Source organism: Ascidia mentula, chromosome 7 (genome assembly GCF_947561715.1).
Source record: "Ascidia mentula chromosome 7, kaAscMent1.1, whole genome shotgun sequence".
In the NCBI taxonomy this organism is placed as follows: domain Eukaryota; kingdom Metazoa; phylum Chordata; class Ascidiacea; order Phlebobranchia; family Ascidiidae; genus Ascidia; species Ascidia mentula.
Genome location: NC_138572.1, coordinates 18567819 through 18590539, shown reverse-complemented (window position 1 = coordinate 18590539; position 22721 = coordinate 18567819). Strand labels below are relative to the sequence as shown.

General features: G+C 37.2%; 1 protein-coding gene and 1 long non-coding RNA gene across 5 annotated transcripts in view; one reads left to right on the top strand and one right to left on the bottom strand.

Moving 5' to 3' along the window:
* The window catches only part of LOC145909734 (uncharacterized), a 65780-nt gene that overhangs the window by 8743 nt on the left and 34316 nt on the right, over positions 1–22721 (top strand). The window lies entirely within an intron of this gene.
* On the bottom strand, positions 4733–8724 carry LOC145908426 (uncharacterized). Of its 4 annotated transcripts, none has more exons than XR_014402994.1 (5): positions 8369–8724; positions 8084–8206; positions 7880–7980; positions 5329–5989; positions 4733–5238 (listed from the first exon to the last, which is right to left on the bottom strand). It is a non-coding gene; the product is annotated as an uncharacterized LOC145908426 (long non-coding RNA). The 4 variants fall into 4 exon arrangements; XR_014402992.1 differs by having other exon boundaries at positions 4733–5176; XR_014402993.1 differs by having other exon boundaries at positions 4733–5139.

The window sequence follows — 22721 nt, the reverse complement described above, 5'->3', positions numbered from 1 at the left end:
AATTTATGTGGTATTTGGGTTGCACTGAACCACTCAACACGGCATGGAGTACTGATTTGTGATTCCTACATGTTTAACAATTGCCACAAAAATAAGAGGCAGACTTATGTGGGTACTTAAAGTACTGCGACCACGGGGAGAGTTTGAAAGAGGAGTGGCGTGAAAAGTCAATTTCGTTGTCACATTCCACACGTTTAAGAGTTAATTCTCGCTTTCGTCACAAATTGTATTTGTTCGTCAAGCTTATTTTGCTATTTTCTTTGTTTTTTACCAGGTTGATGCAAAAACTACGACAAAACATTTGAGAAATAAACATCTTGTAATGCATGACAATCACATAGTGATCACATTCCCAGGTACAAATATCCCGAACAACTTTGCTGTCACGACGTTTGTTGCTGTCAGTGCTTTGTTGGCCGTTTCTAAGTGTCCCACATGGACACTGTTACCTGACAAATTGAGTTCGCAAGTTGTCACGGATTTATTTCCTACCTCGGCCCGGACCCTGCAGTAACGGATCACCACTGAATCCAAAGTCTCTCACGCTGGTTCGCCAAATAGGCTTTTCTTTAATGAACAGGCTAAAACGACGGTAAAACGTGCATATACTCAGTAAAAACCAATACCATCGATACTCTTTTCGTTTTTCCGCACTCCCTCTCAGTACAGCACGACACCCATCTCGAAACTAACTCGATCGTACCCCAAGCACCTCCTCGCACCGGTAAATTAACCAATCAACGGTTTTTCATGAAATCAATGGGGCGTTACGGGATCACGTGGCAAACATAGAAAAACAAATAAAGTGTAAAAATAAAGTGTGAGAAAAGATGGAAACATAAACAAAAGTGCGATGTGATGTGAGCATATATGTAATGAACTGTGATTTAAATAAACAACGCAGGTGAACAAAAATAACATAACGACAAGAGTTAGTGCTGTGTGCCATGTGCCTTTTACGCCACACAAGCAAAAAGTTTAAGGTCACTGCTGAATTGTCGCCACCGGATTCACAGATTTTGTGGCAGAGAAATCTGTTTGAAAACTTACTAATGATAAAACCTCTTTGAACTGCCACGAAATCCTGACAAGCCTTTCGTTCAAAGTAATAACAAAAATATTCCTATAGCAACAAATTGTTCGCTCAAAAACATACCAGAAACCACGTGATGTGTTTTGCACAGGATGGGTGGGGGAATAGGTTCGACAACAAACTACTGTGCGATGGGAGGCGGGATTGTGGTTATAAGATCTACAATTATGACACACGTCGATACTTCGACCACGATGAAGATCCTCAATTTTGCAAACATCGGAAATACTGCGACACAATAGACGGACTTCTCAATATTCCTATGTCCAAAGTATGCGACGGTTTCATCGATTGCAAGGATGAAAGTGACGAATATCCAGAACAAAACTGCACAAAGTAAGGAAGATTCTACTGTCCAACGTTAAATGGAGCCAAAGTAAAGTTATTTCTTGTCAACAAAACCACAAAAAATTCAAGACACCTTAATTGCAAGAATTAGAGTAAAATCGCTTCAAAACTGTATTTTAACTATAAAAGTCAAATAGTTATCGGTGTCTGTTGTTCAGTATTGTTTGTCATAATGTCCTTTGTTGAATCTTTCGCACACAGTTAACCACAAAGACGATTTAAGTATTTCCCAGATTTCTGTGACAGATTTCTGTCAACGCATCGGATGTTTGTGACCTCACAATTAACTGCGATAATCAAAGTGACGAAATAAACTGCACAAAGGACGAAAATAAAGATCCATTGTTTTATTGCGAAAATAAAGATCCATTGTTCGTTAAAAAGGAGAAGGTAAACACATGTTAACAATATTTGAGTTTTGTGTCCAGTGGCAAATATGTTTTGATTCCGTGCATGTTATTATTGTGACCGAAATTAATTCAGCGATCCCGAATTCGGACTGAATTTGTTGGGAGGGCGGGTATGGAAGTTTTAAGACCGATTTAGAAAGATCTTTTCTCCGTTTTTCAGCGCTTAATTTTCCAACTCCAATTATGGTAAACGCTCAGTTCACCCTGCATTAACGACTCACCGTCAAAACAAAAGTTGGGAGCCGAACTGCAGAGGCGGATACTTCCATAATTAAATAAAATGAAGTCAATATGAAAGAAACTTTAGAAGCGCCCAACGTTGAAAGGACGAATACCAACGAATAAAGTGCGACCCACTGCACAAATCATGTTCTTTACAACTAACGGCACAAGCACACCTCAACTTTGCCACCAGATGAGAACTGCCAGTTTACCAATTACTTCTAATTTTTGTCGCCAGATTTCTGGCCAATTAGCGCGTCACACGCCTTCCACGTACACAAAACTACACATGTATATTGCAGTACACATTTTTTATTTCCATAGTTCCGTTGTTCACCAATTACATACAAAACAGTAATTTCGCATTGTGCTGTTTACAGACGCCAATATGACCAACTTAACTACATAGTTTTCTTTAATTTACCCCATATAGAAATTCAATGGAGTCGGCGAATGCTCTGATTGGTCAGACGAGTGCCCAACAAATACAAAAGTGATCAACGAAAACATATTTTCATCACGATACGAGTTAATTGCAAATCCATTTCTACGAGCCATGGTGTGGATAATGGGGATGCTCGCCATTGCCGGAAATTTGGTAAATTAAACTAAGTTTGTTTAGTCTTGGTTGCACAATAAGAACACGTGTTATATTCCTTTAATTTGTTTCAAGGTTGTCATGGTGATGGAAGGTAAAACGTTAGCGACGACAGAATCACAATCTGCTGCATTTCGCACAAACCATCTACTCGTTTTGAATCTATCCGTTTCCGATCTACTCATGGGAGTTTATCTGATCATGCTGGGCGCCGCTGGTGTCAGATACTCCGGAAATTATTGTGCCCATGACCTTATTTGGAGATCAAGCGGAAGTTGCACCACAATGGGTTTATTGGTTTTGCTTTCAAGCGAAACATCGGTGTTCACAATGGTTCTGTTGACCATATTCCGACTTTATGCTGTGAAAAACGTAAGTGAAACAATTGTATTTGGTTAAGTCAGCTATTGCCAACTTCGTTGAACCGGTGACGGCCCTTTCCAAAATTTTATGACAACCTTCTCTCTGGAAATCTTTCATCTTCGGAAAGCTATTTATTATCACTCTTACAGATATCGCTAGAATCTAAGCCTGACATGAGAAACGAAATTAAAACGAATATTGTTAAAATGCCACAGTTTTGCCCAATTTGGGAACTACAGAGTAGAGCAAGAAGGAGCAATATTCAGTCCGATAGAATTAGAACTGACAACTATGTTACTATCCCGCGATTTGAAATAACCACTAAGCTTGCAAACTGATTGTATTTAATGAAAACACGTGAATGTTCTTTTTTGTTTCAGCCGCTCGATGCATCCTTGAAACCGGAATTGAAAACTGTCATCTTTTCCATTATCCTATCCTGGGCATTCTCGTTTACAATTGCTTTTATTCCACTCACAACTCAACTTCAACATTTGTTTGAAACTAAATCTTTGATGAATGAGAATCCGTTTTTTGACAATGTTGCAGTCGACTTCTCTAGTAAGATTTTGTCGTAGATGTTGGTGATGAAACCAGTTTCGAATGACACTAGCGCTGCGTTTGCAGACATGAATAACTTCTTGGATCGATTTGTAACTTTCCAACACAACTTCACAAGCAACGATTCCCAAGTACTCAACACTGCCATCATGCGAGTGAATGATGCTAATTCCTGGATGGATTTTATGGATATTCTTGAGGATTACAATTACACTGAGCTATTTGATATTTCTGGATATTTGGGGTTCGTTTTTATACTCACAAAATCGTCAATTTTATCACCTCAAAATTATCTATGTGTAGATATTACAGCAGCAGCAGTGTTTGCATTAGCAAACTGTATGTAACGACCAACGACAAGGCATGGGGATATTCAATCGCCATCATTACTCTAAACTTTCTGGCTTTCTTGTTTGTGGCAATTACATATTTTTGGATATACAAGAAGACAACTGCCAGTGCCAGGCAAGTGAACGAGAGACCAAGAGATGGCAGGGCGGCAAGACAAAACAAAGGTAACCGCATTTGTATTTGCAAACATTTTATTCCATTAATGCTGTTAGTTTCGGCAGAAATGCAAAAGAAAATCCTCCGACTGATAATTACCGATTTTCTCTGCTGGGTTCCAATTTCCATCATGGCATTTGTAAACTTCGGTGGAGTCCCTATGCCTCCAGTGATGTACGCTGTGTCAGCAATCATCCTACTCCCAATCAGCAGCTCTCTAAATCCCCTCATCTACTCCAACGCACCGAAACTGCTTTATGATAGTCCGTGATGGCCTACGTGCCGTTTTCAGACCTCAACCACAGGAAGAGCGACAGGAAATTGTGGTTGTGGTTGCTAACCGACAAAACTTACATGTGGTTGAAGCAGAAACTGCTCTGTAAATAAACCTTGGGTTTGGTTTTGTGCAAAATATGAAGTACATTTTTCTGACATCGAATTGACAGAACCGACTCCATACGCTTATGTGTGGAATTCTATTTGTGATGGCAGAGTAATTCGAACACAAAATTGACATTTCCATTTGAATAAGGTATTAGAGTGGTGTTAAATTTGAATTACACTTAATCAAGCCTAGCTGAAACTGTGTTATGTCACCACATACTCCAAAAAAACTACCTGGATCAACACTCTCTGCAAAAGTGGACATTTTAATTGAGCAAGTGCAGCAGAACAAAAATCACGTAACTGACAAACTTAACTCAGCATTGGCAGATTTACAAGCAATCAAAGAAAGTCAAAATTTCATGTCACAAAAATTTGATACTCTGGAAAAAAAACTGAATCAAACTGAAGAAGAACTAAAAACAGTCAAAAAAGAAAACTTGGAACTGAAGGAAAATGTCAAACGATTAAGAATTGGAATGGCTGCCTGTTCTGATGAAGTCAATGCATTGGAACAGTATGGGAGGCGAGATTGTCTGGAGTTTAAAGGCATTCCTCACACAAAGGAGGAATGCACAGATGAGATTGTTGTCTCCATTGCAAAAAAAGTGGGAGTGATTATCAACAAAAGTGACATCAGCATATCCCACAGACTGCAAATGCATAAGCACAATACTCAGCAACCGCCAACTATAATAGCAAAGTTTTTGTCAAGAAAAACTCGAGATAGTCTGTTTCAGAATCGGGCAAAGCTACGAAAAATAAACATGGAAAATATGGTCAACAAAATCTTTATCAATGAAAGCTTAACAAAAGTAAATAGAAAAATATTCAATACTTGCCTTGCATATAAAAGAAACCACGGATTCAAGTTTATTTGGACTAAAAATGGTACAACACTACTCAAAAAAGATGAAGGCACTCCAGCGTTGTGGATCAAAAATGAAGATGATCTACGGAAGTACAAAATACCAAGCATCCAATAAGGTACTGTAATGATGCAGTCAATTAGTGTAAAAATGATGATGTTCACCTGCAAAAACAATCATTGTGATATTTTGTCTGTCAGTGTATTTTTATTTTGTTTAATGTTTTACAACAGCTTTGCACAACACCATATTAACAAACACCTCCATGAACACAAACATGTGTAGCAAATATTATAGTATGCAAGAATTTGATGCTGCAACCAAACAACCACACCAACAAAATTTCGTTATGACTCATTTTAATGTAAGAAGTTTGCCTCATAATCTACCTATTCTAGAAGCCTTTGCTAATGCGTGCAGTGTACTACCTCATATAATTGGAATCTCCGAAACAAAACTTAAAAAAAACACAGCAACCAACATATCTTTAGATGGATATGACTTCCTTGGAGAAAACTCCCCAACACATGCTGGTGGTGTGGGCATATATGTTAAAAGACCACTGGTTTACCGTAGAAGCGACCAGTATAAAATTCATATACCTCGTTGCGAAAATTTGTGGATTGAAGTTGACCTGAAACAAAAAAACAAACAGAAATCAATGGTAATTGGAATAATCTACCGACACCCAGATCACAACATAACAATTTTCGCCTCACATTTAGAACACACTATCCATACTTTAAACAAAAAAAACAAAACCTTTTACATTCTTGGTGACTTCAACATCGACATTTCAAGAAAAACACCTCATGTACAAGAATACAAACTGATGATAGAGAGTCTGAACACCAAAATTATAATAGACAAAGCATCCCACACAGCCCCATCACAGAGACAATCCACTATAGATCATATCTACACAAACAATTTTTCAAATGCTATTACACCTGGTCTCATTACATTCAACATATCAGACCACTTGCCTATTTTTGCCATTATTCACAAGTCCGAACCCCAAATCATGGAATACCCTACACTTACTAGAAATTATTTCAAATTTGACACAGACAGTTTCCTACTTATGATTGAAAACAGAGCCGGCATTATTTGGAATGAATCGGATGTTCAGGATCAATTTGCAACCTTCATTCACATTTTTCAAAACACTGTAGAAGAGCATGCTCCATACACACTACAACACAGAAGGCGCAAGGCAAAGCCTTGGATCACCAAGGGTATCCTAAAATCTATAAAACATAAAAACAAACTTTATAGGAAACTCATTCAAAAAGGAAATCTCACACCCAACTTCAAATTATATTCCAATAAACTAAAATCAGTTATAAGAGCAGCCAAGCAAAATCACTACAAAAACTTATTTAATGTCAACAAGGCAAACCCAAAGCAAACCTGGAAACTTATCAACAAAATAACCACAAATAACGCCACAAAGAAAACACCCATATCACAAATTACCACACCCAATGGCACAGTTAAAGATCCAACGCACATTGCAAGTGAATTTAACAATTTTTTCACCAACATTGGGAAAAATATGGCACTACTTGTTCCTCCAACTCTCACAAAACCAATAGACTACCTCACAAACAGTCCATCAGCATCCTTCTTTTTCCACACTGTGGAAATAAACGAAGTATTTAACACCATTGCACAACTAGACATAAATAAATCAACAGGCCCTCATGACATTCCCATTAAACTAGTTAAATTAGCAGCACCAGTTATTTCACCAATCCTTTGCCAATTGCTAAACCGCTGCATCCAAACAGCAACATATCCTAAATGCTTAAAAATATCTAAAGTGATACCACTATTTAAGGGAGGGGACTCTGAAAACTTAAGTAATTACAGACCAATATCATTAATACCAATCTCTGCCAAAATATTTGAAACAATTATACATAAAAGGATGATGGACTATTTACTAAAATTTGACCTACTCACCAAATTTCAAAATGGATTTAGACCTGGACATTCAACCGACTTAGCCATAGCACACATCTATGATCACATAGCCAATTTGTTAGACCACCAACAGAAAACATGCGCAATATTCCTTGACCTCCAAAAAGCGTTCGACACAGTCAATCATGACATCATACTACAAAAACTAGAATTTCATGGTTTTCGGGGTAAAATTATAACCTTCCTTAAGAGCTACCTAACAGGCCGACAGCAATATACAAAAATTGCCAATTCACACTCCAATGTTTCCAATGTGGTTTGCGGCGTACCTCAGGGATCGCCTTTAGGACCCCTCCTCTTCCTTATATACATCAATGACTTGCCTTGCGCCTCCACATTCCACACAACACTATTTGCAGATGACACATGTCTAATCATGTCACATAAAAACATAGAGGATTTGGAGAAATATACCAATATTGAAATTGACAAGGTCAATACATGGATGCAGTCCAACAAACTAACAGTTAATTGCCAGAAAACCAAGTTCATGCTCTTCTCCAGATGTAAAAAATTAAACAATAAGTCATTTCACCTGAAAATCAATGGCGTCACACTTGAACAAGTTGAAACAGCTAAATATCTTGGCATTGAGTTCGATAGCCAACTTTTATGGGGTCCGCACATCAGCATGCTCTGCAAAAAAATAGCCAAAACCATCGCTATCATGTACAAGCTCAAGCACCACTTAGGCCAAGACACACTTCGAATTGTGTATCATGCACTAGTACACTCTCACCTAAGATATGGTCTTCTAACATGTGGTTTTGCTAGTCCGTCACTGCTACATCCTCTAGTGGTTATGCAGAATCGGGCACTGCGCTTAGTTACCAATAGTCCTTTTCGCACCCACACCTGGCAACTACATTTAAACACCAAAATTCTGCCGATTCACTTAATGCATAATTTACAAATTGGAAGGTTCGTACACAAGTACAAAAATCAACGTTTGCCACCAGTTTTCAAAAATTATTTCACACCAGTTGCTAGAGTTCATGCCCACACAACCAGAAGTCATACCAACCTCAAATATTTTCTTCCACGTGCATCAACGGAATTGGGCAAAAAAAACTTAAATTACAAAGGCGTAGAAATTTGGAACAACATTCCTGAAAACATAAAAAAGTTCAGTTTGGTCGGATTCCACAAAGCACTGCACGCATTCCTCATCGAATCGCTTGACATAAATCTAAACAACAACACGTGGGCGAGGTAAACACCCCCAGGAATGTTATAATTCAATCAGACACGACACCAATTAATCAAATAATTATCGCAAACCTGCCGCCAGCACGTGCCGCCATCACGTGCCTCAACATAAGTCCACACTCCACAGACGTGCCTAGATATATCTTCACACCGTCTAATGTGTTCTGCCAAGCTTATTAATGATAGATACGTAACACATCTTTTGTTGTTGTTGTTTTGTTTTTTTTCAAAAAAAACAAAAAAATATAAAACTAGTTGATATAAAAGAAAAAATGAAAAGTTTTTCTTCCAGTTGCCGATATGTGTTTGTCTTTTTGCAACGCCCGTACCTTCCATAGGGCCGGTCCTATGACCAAGAATGGTTCCACCGGTCCTTCGTCACGTCACCAGTCGAAATGATTGCTGCAAGTTGTTGTGCGTATTCGCTGACGTTTGCGAGAAATAAAATGAATTGAATTGAATTGAATTGAAAAAAACACAAAATATCATTTAACTTTCAAACCACGCCGCACCATGAGCAAAACAAACGCATCCTCTAGACGATTTTTGCCGCGCCGCACTGGGTGTGACGTAACGTTTCGCGCCAATTTTAAAATTTGATTTTTGAAACTCTTCGCGGCGATTTTTTGTGCAGTTGAAAAGCTATAAATAATAAATAAAACAACGCAGAAGTGATACTATGTTTTCGCATAACAAAGCAGGATCGCCCCACTGCGCAGGCCCGTTATATTTGGCGATCACAGCTCTAATATTCTGATCATAAGGTTCACAGGCTTCGCAGCCAAGCTTGATCAGCCACTTTCCCGACAAGTCGGAGCGAGATTTGAAAAATCAAGCTCCCGGTGAGGTTTTAGCTCACGACCCTGGGCTAACCAGGCCCAACGCTCTACCAACTGCGCTACAGGAGCTCAGTGGCTTTATGGGGTAATAAATAAAAAGGTTCACTATTTTTGAGTATAAATCATTGAAATAAACAATAATTTTACGCTTGCGTTACGCTCATCCGAATTTGTAAGAAGGGATTTTTTTAGACAAACTGTTCTGTTGGATGCAGGAGTCATGGTAAGGCAGTGACAAGTTAAATAACATGAGTTGTGTGAACAGTATTTTGTTCAAGTGCACGTTTTGTGCAAACTATTTTAAAAGTAAAATGGCTTTGAAAAGACATGTGTTTTCTCACCATTGCTACGACAAGTCTTTCAAGCTAATTTGCAATATAGAGGGTTGCTCTATACAGCTAAATGACAAAGTTTCATTGCGACATCACATAAAAAGGTGGCACTGCGGGAAGTCTTGGCATATGCCGACTTGTTGGTACAGATACTCGTCCAGAAACAGTTCCTGTGATTTAGAAGAATTGTCCTTGCCAAATGACACACCGAAGGAAGAAGAAATGGATTCTGGTAGTGATTGTAACACTACTTGCAGTGTTGCAACTAGCGAAGATTCTTGTATTGATAAGGACATTGATGTATACAGAAACACAAGGCAAAACTTACACAACAGAAAGCAATTAATGGCTCTCTCACTGACCAAACTGAAGGTTGATTGTAATTTGACTGAGTCGGCTCTGCATTTAGTACAAACTTGGACAGAAGGCCTATTAGAAGAAAGTATTCAAACTTTGATTGGAGGAATCAAGGCTACGGCATCATTGTCTTCCAGTCAAGAGGAAGTATTTCAACTGGCAATGGGATTAGCCAACCCCTTTCATGATATTATAACTGAATATCAAAGAAGAAAACTTCTTCCCTCGTTGGTTGTAAGTTTGTTTTGCAAACATTGTATTTCTTTAAGCAAAGTACTTGTTCAGACTCCTACACGACATATATTATTTGAATGTCCAAAAGATGGTTCAAAACAAGGCATGGAGTACCATTCACTTGAGTATATTTCACTAACTGCACTTTCAAAAACCTTGCTGGAAAATTCCAGTCTTTATGATTGGGTAAGTACATATGCAATATGTGATTATGTATAATTAGTTCAATGACAAACATCATCCTTCCTGAATAATTTAAGATCACTAAATCAGAAGAGGACTTGGATGATGAAGATGTCTACAAAAGCTTTTCGCATGGGGAATATGCAAAATCACATTCTCTTTTTACTGAAGCAGTACCAAATTTACAACTTCTATTTTACTACGATGGGTTTGAGGTTGTCAATCCACTTGGATCCAAAAGAGGCACACATAATATGGGTACATAGCCATTTTTGTTTGTTGTATTGTGCAATCAACCCTGCACTCCTTTTTCCAAGGTGCAATCTATTTTTTGATACTCAACACTCGCCCCAAACTTGCATCAGCTGTAAATAGAATTTTTCTCAGCACACTTTTTTACAGTAAAGATTTAAAGGACCCTCGAATTGGTTGGGTCAAAATTTTGCAGCCACTTAATCGGGACATACAGCAACTTGAAACAGTAAGTAAAATTTCATTAGTTATAGCGTAATTGCAACTTTAACTGAATTTATGTATTTATTTCCCAGGAGGGTGTTCATTTCAGTTACAATGGTTCAGAGGTTACTGTTCGAGGGACAGTTGCACAAATTGCTTTAGATAATTTAGCTGCTCACTCCATTTTAGGCTTTACTGAGCGATTTTCAGGGTTTAATACATTTGTATCAAGATACTGTACATGTACTGGAAATGACATTCAGACAAAGGTAAAAACCTTTTCTGTGTTGTTTATTAAAATAATGCCTTTCACTTCTAAAGCGGTCATATTTGGTAGTATTTTAAGACACTTTCAACTTGTTTAAAACAGAATTCTTACAAGCAATGTCAAATACGTACCCGGGAAATGTACAACAACTCAGTAGAAGTAGCCCAGACAACAGGAAAACCTCATCAGGGAATAAAATTTCGATGTCCACTGTTGTCTCAGTATTTTCACCCAGCAGAAAATTTTGCTGCTGATGTTCATCATGATATATTTGAGGGAGCAATCCCATACATATTAAAACTGACTTTACAGGTATTTTGATTGTTAGTAATCATAAATACATTTTGACCTCCAAATTATCAGTTTTTTTCTCTTTAAACAGAATCTGATAATCAAAAAAAAGCTATTTAGTCTTGATTGTCTGAATAACAAAATTGATTGCTTTAAGTATGGCATGGACCATAAAAACAAACCGTCTCATATTTCTTATGGCAAATTGGTTGATGATAAAAGCAAAAATTTGCGCCAAACTGGTATGGTATTGTGTGTACATTTGTTCAAGCAAATTTATTTTTGGCTATATTTCTTTTGTTATTAGCTTCACAATATTGGTGTCTACTTCGATGTTTGCCAATGTTAATTGGAAGCTACATTCCTGATGAAGATGATGCATGGGAGTTATATATAACATTTTGTGGAATTGTTGATATTTGCTGTGCACCATTTATTTCATGCACAACAATAACTGAACTGGAAATGGAATTGCGAAGCTTTTTTAGCATGTTTCATGGCAGTTATCCAGAGGCAGCAATTACACCTAAACTGCATTTTTTATTACATTATCCAAGGTTAATTAAAGAAATTGGTCCTCTAATGCAATTTTCGTGCTTGAGATTTGAGGCCAAGCATAAAAGTTTGAAGCAAATAATCACTAGGAGCAACAATTACATTAATGTTCCACATACAATTGCTGTCCAGCATCAAATAAAATTAGCATCAAATATTATAGAAAATGACTTATTTTCATGCCCTTTCACAATGAAAAAGTTTACAACTGTAAATTCATATGATGTGTTTGGATCAAGTAGCAGCCCCACTGATGAAACTTACATTAAAAAAACTGATAATCTAAGTTATGATGGTTTAATGTACTCGGCACAGTGTGTTGTGTGTGCACATGTTTGTGAAGATGGGGTGCCAGATTTATTGTCGGTAGATGCTGTTTATTTCAGTCAATCATGTGGTGTAATACTTGTTGGACACATGCTTTGTGTTAATTATTACAATGAACATTATCATGCATGGTCCGTAGAACACACATCAGTGAAAGCATATGTTCTCCAAAAAAAATTATGTTATCCCCATCCTTTGTGTGTAGTTTCCCCGTTTGGCTTGTTTGAGAAATTTGTTTGTCCAAAATTTAGGTTGGAGTCTTTGAAATATTCTGCATGTGTGTATTTAAGCTAATCGGATTGTGTGAAAATAAACAAATGTTTTGGGATCATAGTTATGTTATAAAGTGGCACAGTGGTTGTGTTTTGTGCAATTTTTTGTTTGAACATGCAATGTTATTTTGGGGTTGAAATACCCAAGTCTGTCTGAACAACAGTCATTACCCAACAAAGTACAGATTTTAATTTAGGTACTTGTTGATCATACCCAATTCGTTTATTTTGGGCACAAAACTCAGTTGCATATTTGGGTATAAAAGCTGACTACCCAAAAAAAAGTTTTCATGGAATTGGGTAGAATGTTTTTCTACCCAATCATTGATTGAAATTATTTTGGGTAGACATGCTACCCAATTTCACTTGGGTAGATTTTAAGGATACCCAAAATATTTCTCCATTTTTTTGGGTAAACAAACACACCACCCAAAACTTTAGAAATTTGTACCCAAAATTTTTAACAGTGTTCCTTGGCCCTGTAAACTATTACATACGTCAGGAATTACGACAATTCATTAACACACGCAGCTTTCTCCAGCTTTCTCAGCAGCATGATCCACGATACCATTTCCCTCTCCAAACTCTTCAACTTTAAAGACAAGCAACAGCTTCTCCATCGCTGTAATGTTGTGTACCAACTCACCTGCTCCTGTGGGGCCACTTACATTGGTGAGACCACGCGCAACCTTGCCACTCGCATGAAGGAGCATCATCCTTCTACGAAAGCTGAAAGCGAGGTCAGCAACCACCTGTGGGAAAATTCGGATCATCAGGTTAAATTCAATTTGCCTAAAGTTTGTAATATAAAATCTAAATTACTAATTCTGGAAACACTGTACATCCAACACCATAAACCAGCTCTGAACGTGGATGATAGCTCAAAACCGCTTTACCTATTCAACATCTAGGTCCGTACTGCGGCCTGACACATCGTTAATGATGACGTCGCTGCTGTGCTTCCATGTTGTTGTCACGCGACATGCCTCTGGCTTGTTGCGCGTTGTTGCTGCTGCTGCTGTTTCCCTTCTGCCTGCTCAGTCCTTTATTACCCCGACGCTTTTCTTGCATGCACTCATTGTAGTACTGATGATGAACGCAGTTAGTGTTCGAAACGTTTACTAATGTATAACAGCATTTTAGCTTTGGCTTTAATTTTCAAAAATACACATGTTGTCTTACCATAAAATTGTTGACAGACACTTTCCCTTTCTTTATCATCCTCATCTTTTAACGCCAAGGACAGAATAGCTACAACATCGTCTACACTACGGTTCATTATGACTTTCTGATATTGAAAAACGTGAAAACGAGCACTATTTCCTTCGCAAACAAACAGAAAATATCATTTAACTTTTAAACCACGCCGCACCATGAGCAAAACAAAAGCATCCTCTATTGCCGCGCCGCACTGGGTGTGACGTAAAGTTTCGCGGCAATTTTGAAATTTGATTTCAAAACTCTTCGCGGCGACTTTTTATGCAATTGCAAAGCTATAAAAATTAAATAAAACAACGCAGAAGTGATACCATGCTTTAGCATAGCAAAGCAGGATCGCCCCACTGCGCAGGCCTTTCAAATTTGGCGATCACAGCTCTAATATTCTGATCATAAGATTTACAGGCTTCGCAGCCAAGACATTGCAACAAGGCAATTTTTGTGCAATTTTTTACCGCCAATGTTTGAACATGTTATTTTATTTTGGGGTTGAAATACCCAAGTCTGTCTGAACAACAGTCATTACCCAACAAAGTACAGATTTTAATTTAGGTACTTGTTGATCATACCCAATTCGTTTATTTTGGGCACAAAACTCGGTTGCATATTTGGGTATAAAAGCTGACTACCCCCAAAAAAAAGTTTTCATGGAATTGGGTAGAATGTTTTTGTACCCAATGATTGATTGAAATTATTTTGGGTAGACATGCTACCCAATTTCACTTGGGTAGATTTTGAGGATACGCAAAATGTTTCTCCATTTTTTTTGGGTAAACAAACCCACATTTTTAACAGTGAACTATGAGTGACCACCGTTTTTCAAATATTGTCAATGGACAGTGGGCGCTGGAGGAACCGATCGCAACAGAAAGTATTGTGTGAAATGGGTTCATTTACTTCACTACTTGGATCTACAGTTTTCGTAGAGTCTTTTGTATTTTGTTGCTTAAAGTCATGCACACTCACTTTTTCGAGTTGCTTTTTGGTTCGTTCGAATTTAATTAGTTTTGTTGATAGCATAATCACTTTTCATTACAATACAAATGAAGTGTTTTTGCTATTTAAAAATTATATATGTTAAATTCCACAAAGCGATCTGTAGACAGCTCTGATGGTAGATGTTTATTGAGAAAAAAGATATATTTCGCCTTAAAGGGGCACCATCAGCCAAATGTATGCTGTGTATGTTGTTTATTTTATTGTCCGCAAGGTGTCGCCCTGGACGAAACGCTATAAAAGTTCTGATCGACCTTGAAATAAACCTACTTATGTCTGGGAGTTGCTACTCACATAACAATTCCCAAAAACCACAATTTAGGATATTTTTCGTTAAAAACTTTTTGTGTAATTGGGAGTCGAATAAATATATGTTGGTAGGTTTTTCCTACGGCTTATGGTTTAGAATATATTTAACATAAATTGCAAGATTAGTCTGCCCGTAACTATGTCTTGCGTGGAAGAGCCCCATTGACCAGGCCAGGAGCTCATCGGTTTTACTCGAGGAGATTCACGCTCTGCCGTAGGAGACGACATTAGACAAAGGTTTGTACAATCAATTGTATTTAAACTAAAAACAAATGCTGGAATGCAGCCAGATTTATTATACCTTGTTCCACAAACTGTTTCATCAACCAATCCTCTACAACGCGCCAACGTACCAACACAGTCTAGCAACTCATGCAGCTCGCAATTATGACATCACAAAACAAGTAAGAATTGGTTAATGCGGAGGTAAAACACAACGTGGATTATCCTCACCACCATCAGGTGTTCGTATGTAATTGAGTAACATAACTAGATCGCCCAAACTTTCTGACAGTTTTTAAGCTAGAGGCGTAATTGTGAGTTAGAGTCATAATGCCAGTTTAGGATGATGTTAATTTCCCGCCTGACTTGTCCCACATGTTCAACCCACTGCTTGCGTGATCATCGGTGAGTGCATTTTCACCTACAATATGATGCCTCCTAAAAAGTCAATAGAAGAAGATGGGTTAAGCTGGTAGCAGCACTATACAGTAGCATATCTCTTATAACTAGATGCGCAGGAAAGGGGATAATTATTTACAATGGTGTTAAAATACTGCGTACTGTGAAAATATCACTGAGACTCTTAAACGTAGACATAAATTTGAACTCAAACTCGCTGTAACATTTTATGGTAGCTGTGAAAGCAGGATTTATTCGAGGTATCGCGGGTTTTCTTTCTCCCGCATCCGTCAAACCCCGAAAAGGTTTGCTGACTTACAGATATTTGGGCAATCACACATTTCCTTACGGAGGTTCCAAATGACGCACGCGTCCATTTGTTGTTCTTGGGGGCGTCGCAAACTTACTTGTGGAAATTAGTTACCGCATATACCTCTGTGTAGCAGTGATATAAACGAATCACTGTACGTCAACATCTCTCGGGTGCGCCGTTACAGCTTTTTATTTGGAATGATTGCGTGACCGAAAAAAAATTTAATGAATTGAGGGGAAAAAAGTAACTTATTCAAGTTGATCCCAGTGGTTTACGCTCAAAACGTTTATGTAATTAGTTTATGTAATTAAATTAGACCGACAATCCAACCAGCAATGAGATTCCTTGTTATATTATTTGTAAATTTTCTATCTGTTGTTTGTGGACAAACTTGGTACAAGTTGGATGATTTCCACGAATATTTGAATGGACCTCAAGTTAATTCTTACACAGAAGCTGAAACAGCATGCAGTTCACACAATGCACATCTCGCTAATGTTAAAACAACAAACATATTTAACTTCCTGGTGGAAAAGATTGGAACAGTAACAGGTAATGCAATGATTATTAACTCTTCTTTGTTAAGGAAAAGTTTTGGTTTCGTAAAATTCCTTTTAGATCTATGCATGATGCTTATGATGCTTGATGTATGATACTTGTTCTTTGCATGTGTTTGAGTAAAGATAGGAAAATTTTTATACCGCAGTCACTCATGTTTCGAAATAGGTAATTTTTGTGTACAAGTTGTGAGCAATTGTGAGCAAAAATCTTCACCATCATGGTTACTTTACCGTAAAACTTATTTTTAATTTGAAACTCATTAATGAAGCGAACATTTCTTGTGGTCTAAAGTTTTGATCGGCTCAAAATTATTTTGATAAATAACGTTAAGGGTTTCCATTCTCATTTTACATCGGAGCAACACGAGTTTCGTTGACACACACATTTCGGTGGCGGGATGGATCAAGTGCTGACAATGGACAGTGGTTTATGCAAGAACCAAACAACATTGGTGGAAATGAGGATTGTGTGATAATGGGATGGATTTACGAACTTGATCCAACATACAAATGGAGAGATGTTCCTTGCTGACATCAATCGAGATACATTTGTGAAAGAATTCCACAATGTAGGCGCTATAACAACATGTGGTTTGTATCTCTATAGAAATTATAGTAATTTTGTAAAACATCCCCGTAGCATTTATTAAAATATAATGTGGACTGGGGTTGCTGCCCCGTTTCCATAATGTGATGTGCCAAGATACATTTACTATGGAGTCCCCAGTGGTAAGATACGTTGCGTTTACTTCTTGCCTTAGCCTCAATGCACAGTTACGGTAATCAACAAGCTACCTTGACATTTCGAACAAGTTAAGAATGTACAATATTTACAAAAGAGATTCTGTCGGATAAATGCAAAATTGCAAATTTACATAGCTGTGGAAATAGCAAAAGAAACTAAATGCTACATAAAAACGGTTGAACCATTAAATTACTGTACAATGTTGTATATTTGTTTAACATATCGGCTAAACCTTTCAACCAGTGGCAGCAAGATCAACAACAACAAAAACAGCAGCATTTACTAAGACTACAGCAACAACCACGTCTTCAGCAACCAGTGACGTAACAACCTACGCATTCATTACACATCCAAAATCAGCAACAAGCGTCGGAACGGAGTCAAACCCAAACTCCCCTACTTCCATTCGTGAGCCAACTTTTGTCATTACTCCATTACAATTCCTTCGCATACCAGCTTTGTTTATATTTTGGCAGAAATTCTCACAGGTTTGTCAGATGCAATCCGACGTATAAAGGACAATACGAGCATGATTATTACCTTGGTTGTACTTAACGTCATTACAATTGGTGCTGTTATCATTGCAATCAACCGCTTTAGGTCACGTCAAAAACAACCGTAAGTTCATGTGTTGTTATGCTACTCTTTTTTTGGTTCGTTTGTAATCTGAATTTTATGCAAGCTATTGTTTTGTTAAATTTAGTGTTGATGAACAAATCAACCTTGAAACGGGAAATATGTCTGGTGAGCAACCGAATGTACCGAGTAGGTTATTTTTACGAATTTATTGTGAATTTACCTCACATATAATCGTATGATGAGAAATGTGAATCAGCATCTTTTGAAACTAAACAGGTTCCAAAATCCAAGATAAAACAAATCTCACAACTATGACGTCATGAAGCAGCCGGATCATGCAAACACTGGCATGAAAAGCAACGTTAGTACTGGGATTGAAGACCCCTACATGAAATGCGTTTAGTATTGATACTGATTGGTCCGAGGTTTAATCAACAAATATTAAAAGAAGTCGCTTCAAAATTGTAGCGTTTGTACAATTAATTTGTCTCGTGAAAAAAAATATATTTTGCAGAAGTAAAAAATTGTGTGAAGTTTAAAATAATTAACATGAGTAGGACTTGCGTAATGACTCGCTACCACTGCAGTTTACAGTTTGACCTTAAAAGGTATAACGTCAAAAAAAGACTTCCTGTTTCCAATTTCAAATAACTTATGTGCAGCGGTGTTTTTGTGTGTTTTATTTTATTGTTATTATCATGCATTATTTGCAGAAACTGACGATGCTTCCAGTAGCCTACATAAGCGAAATCGATTTTTTCAAATAAATTGACATAAATTAGATGCTTGTTGTTTCACAATATATACTATGAGTAAGACTGTATGGATTAAAACACAAATGTTACCAAAATAACTACATTTTACTGTTGTTTTTGTGCCAATATTAACTCAAATATTGTATATTATACAAACTGAATTTGTGGTAAATTTTTGGAACAATTGTTTTCGTTGAGTCGTTTTGTATTTTGATCCTCAAAGTCATGCACAGCCACTCTACCGTACTTTTCTTATACAGTCGTCGTCAATTATAGTTTGGAAAATAAAATTGAATTGTGATTGGTTCGAGTTTAGTTAATTTTATTGGTGTCTTAGTGCCTTTTAATTAAAACACGTTCGAGGTTGTTTGCACAGAAATCGTGTTTTTGCTATTTTTAGTTAAATTTATACGCGCTATAGACATGAAAGAAACTTGTTAAATTTACAATGAGTGAGATTTATAAGGAATTCTTTGACAGCAGAAAGCTAAATAATTGGTCGCACATGGCGACGTACGGTTTAAAAACATACTTTACAAAACTAAGCTATTTTATACCGAAATATAAGATCGCGAATTGTAATAAACATTTTGGTTGATTATATGTTGAGTCTTTCTGTCTGTTGTTTTCCGTTTTCTACCACGTGACAATCTCATCAATAAACCGCGATACATTTGTTGTGAAACAAGATAACTAAATATACAATACGACTGTAATGTGAGTGGGTAATATTGTGGTTACCTCTATGTTGCAAAACATTCCACTGTGCGCAGTTTATTGGTGTGCTTTATGAGCTGCGTCACACGTAAAATGATCATCAAAACTGACGAAAAAACTTCAAATATTATAAGCAGCCCCCAGGTTGGGACAGTGCAGCCGGTGCCGCGTATCTAGGAGCCTGTCTGTGTATCGGGCCTTAAATAGCAAATGGGGCCCCACGAATATCATTGTTTGTTTTTAAACTAAGGGAATTCTATCGTAAAGAGTGGGTTCCTTTAAAGATGTCACGTGATCTTCATCACAAAAAGGATCCACACAACGGACTATTTTTTTCTTTAGTTGTTAAGTATGCACTGAGCAGGATTTGGATTCACAATAACATTTGATTTGGGGGTTGGCTTCGACCTAATGTATCACGTAGTCTACAAATATTTTCTTTCGCCAAATGTACTGACCACTGGCCAAAGCTATAGCATCAAACACTTTACACATGACTACGAGATAAGTTTACAAACATTTCAACATGGAAAGCCCGCAACTTATTTGTTCTCCGCTGACACAAGAGGAAACTAAACACTACAAGAACCCACTCTATCCTGAACATGGGCTGATGACGTGTTTGTAAACTGTGACAATCAGCACAGTAAGTAGATGCAGCTATATTACAGTGCGGTGTGTGGTTATACATTGTTTCGTTGATAAAATGTGTAAATTTGAATTTACATAAACTCTGCTTCAGTCTGTTCTCTCGGAATGTTGTCAGTTACAACAATGGTTTGAAATGATGAAAATGACTTGTATCCTTGTAAACGTTTGAACGCGTTGACGAATTCTTTTGTAACTTTTGTTGATAGAACTTTGCTAACATGACGTTGATAAGATTTGGACTAGTTTAGAATTGAAGTTCGTCGTAAACACGCAGTTTTCCACTACACTTTTTTCCTGTAAACTAGTATTGCGTTTGCAGGCTGTTGCAATTTGTGACGTCACACACAGAGAGTTGTAGAAAAAGTTCGCATTCCTCAAATATCTACGATGCAATAAAGCGTTCATTTTCAAATATTTATTTAACGTGTTTGTGTGCCATATGTAATTAGTTTGCGAAGGATTTTTGTTGTGGTAGCTGACCTAGTTAGTGCTAGCCATGATAAGAACTTTAATTTCAGCGTTTGCGTGTAAAGGCAATCACCCTTAATAATTCCAACAAAGTTTACATTAATTGGACAGAGGGGACAATGAAATTACTTGTTATATTATTTGTAAATCTTCTACCTGTTGTTTGTGGACAAACTTGGCATAAGTTGGATGACTACAGGGAATATTTGATCGGACCTCAAGTTAATTCATACACAGAAGCTGAAACAGCATTCAATGCACACAATGCATATCTCGCCCGTGTTAAAAAACGGTCTGAATTTAACTTCCTGGTTGGAAAGAGTGGAAATACAACATGTATGTAATTCGTTTTTCCCCTCAGAAACATTTGTTTAAAAACGACCAATTAAAAACGTTAACGTAACAGACTCACATTTATAATTTAAATATTTTGTTTGACATCTCTCGAGTCAACAGCCTTTGTGCTAGATTCGTTTTCATACATTTTCATGGATGTTTCGTAACATTAAACCACATTGATTGTCCATCTACACAGTCGACCCATACTCGTTCTACATCGGAGCAAAACGAGATGGAGTAACAAGCAACTATAAGTGGTGGAATCAAGTGAAGGAATATAGAGTAGATATTGTCAACGGACAGTGGGCAACAGGGGAACCGATACCATTAGGATCCAAGTATTGTGTGATAATGGGTTCATTAACTTCACTTGATTCAACATACAAGTGGAGAAGTACGGAATGCAATGTTACATCGAGATATATTTGCCAACGGATTCCAGAAGGTAATTACCAAGATGCATTAAAATAATATTCTGAAAATATGCATCAGCAAACAACGTATAGATTATTAATCAATAAAATCTAACTTCACAACTAAAGAACCATTGTTTCAAAGCAATCAACTATTAGATTGTTATATTTCTATATAAATTCCAACACTGCGGTCATGAAAACAGGTCAGTTATATTTCGCCTAAAGGCACCATCAGTTTTTTATTGTGATAAATTAAATGTTATTCAAAAAAGGGTTGTATTTGAATAAGAAGCTGGTGATGCCTTCACTCGAAATATATTTTTCTGAACATCAACCAGCAGAGCTGTATTGGAATTTACAGAGAAATACATATCGAGATACGGTGTGCGATCGACAGCCTGTCAAGGGACCTTGATTAGATTAATATTCTACAAACAATGCCAGGTTTCGTAAATGATAGACATGCAAATGTTTACTAGTAACACCAAGCACAGCAGCAACAACAATGACAGCAACAACAACTACGATGATAATAGCAAAGTGTCACGCCACAACCTACGCAGCCTCCTACAAACCAAACCCAGCAACAACCTCAGTCACTGATCTCCAAACTTCTGCTACTAAGGAATCAAAACCAAATTCTACAACCTCCATACGTAAGTTCATTTTTATTAACTTAAGAAAGAGTATTTTTACTTTCCCGAACAAATGCTTTTGTTTGCCTTGAACAGCAATTCTCACAGGTTCGTCTGATTCAATCCATTACAGTTACGACCCTACAATCATGAACATAGCCTCTTTGGCACTTGATGCCATTCTTATTGTTGCTGTTGTCATTGGGATCATCTGCTTCTGGTCGCGTACAAAACATATGTAAGTCTGTGTGCTGTTGCCGATTGTGATTAACGTTACTTGTTTTCAACTAGTAGGGTGTGCAATAATGTAACATATTTATTTTTAGAGTTGATCAAATCAACCTTAGAATGGAGAATATTGCTTCTATAGGTGAGTAAACACATTTCCTCAGTAAACCAAACTTACCTCACCACCTTCAGTATAAATAAGCACTTTCCAAATATTTCACAAAAATCGTCGGTGTTGAGGAATATGTATTGGTTTCTTTTTCACAGAACCCAGAAATCGAGATGAAAGAAACAAAGTTGTCCACAACTATGACATCATCAATCAACCGGATTACGTAAATACGAGTGTGAAAAACAACCCTGAGGAAGCGTACATGAAATGTGTTTAGTTTTAATCACACTTCTTAATAATATAATCGACTTATGTTACAACAATATATTGCATTGTAACTGTGTCAGAATTATTGAATCAATCATTTTGGTCGTGAGAATTTTGTGAACGTT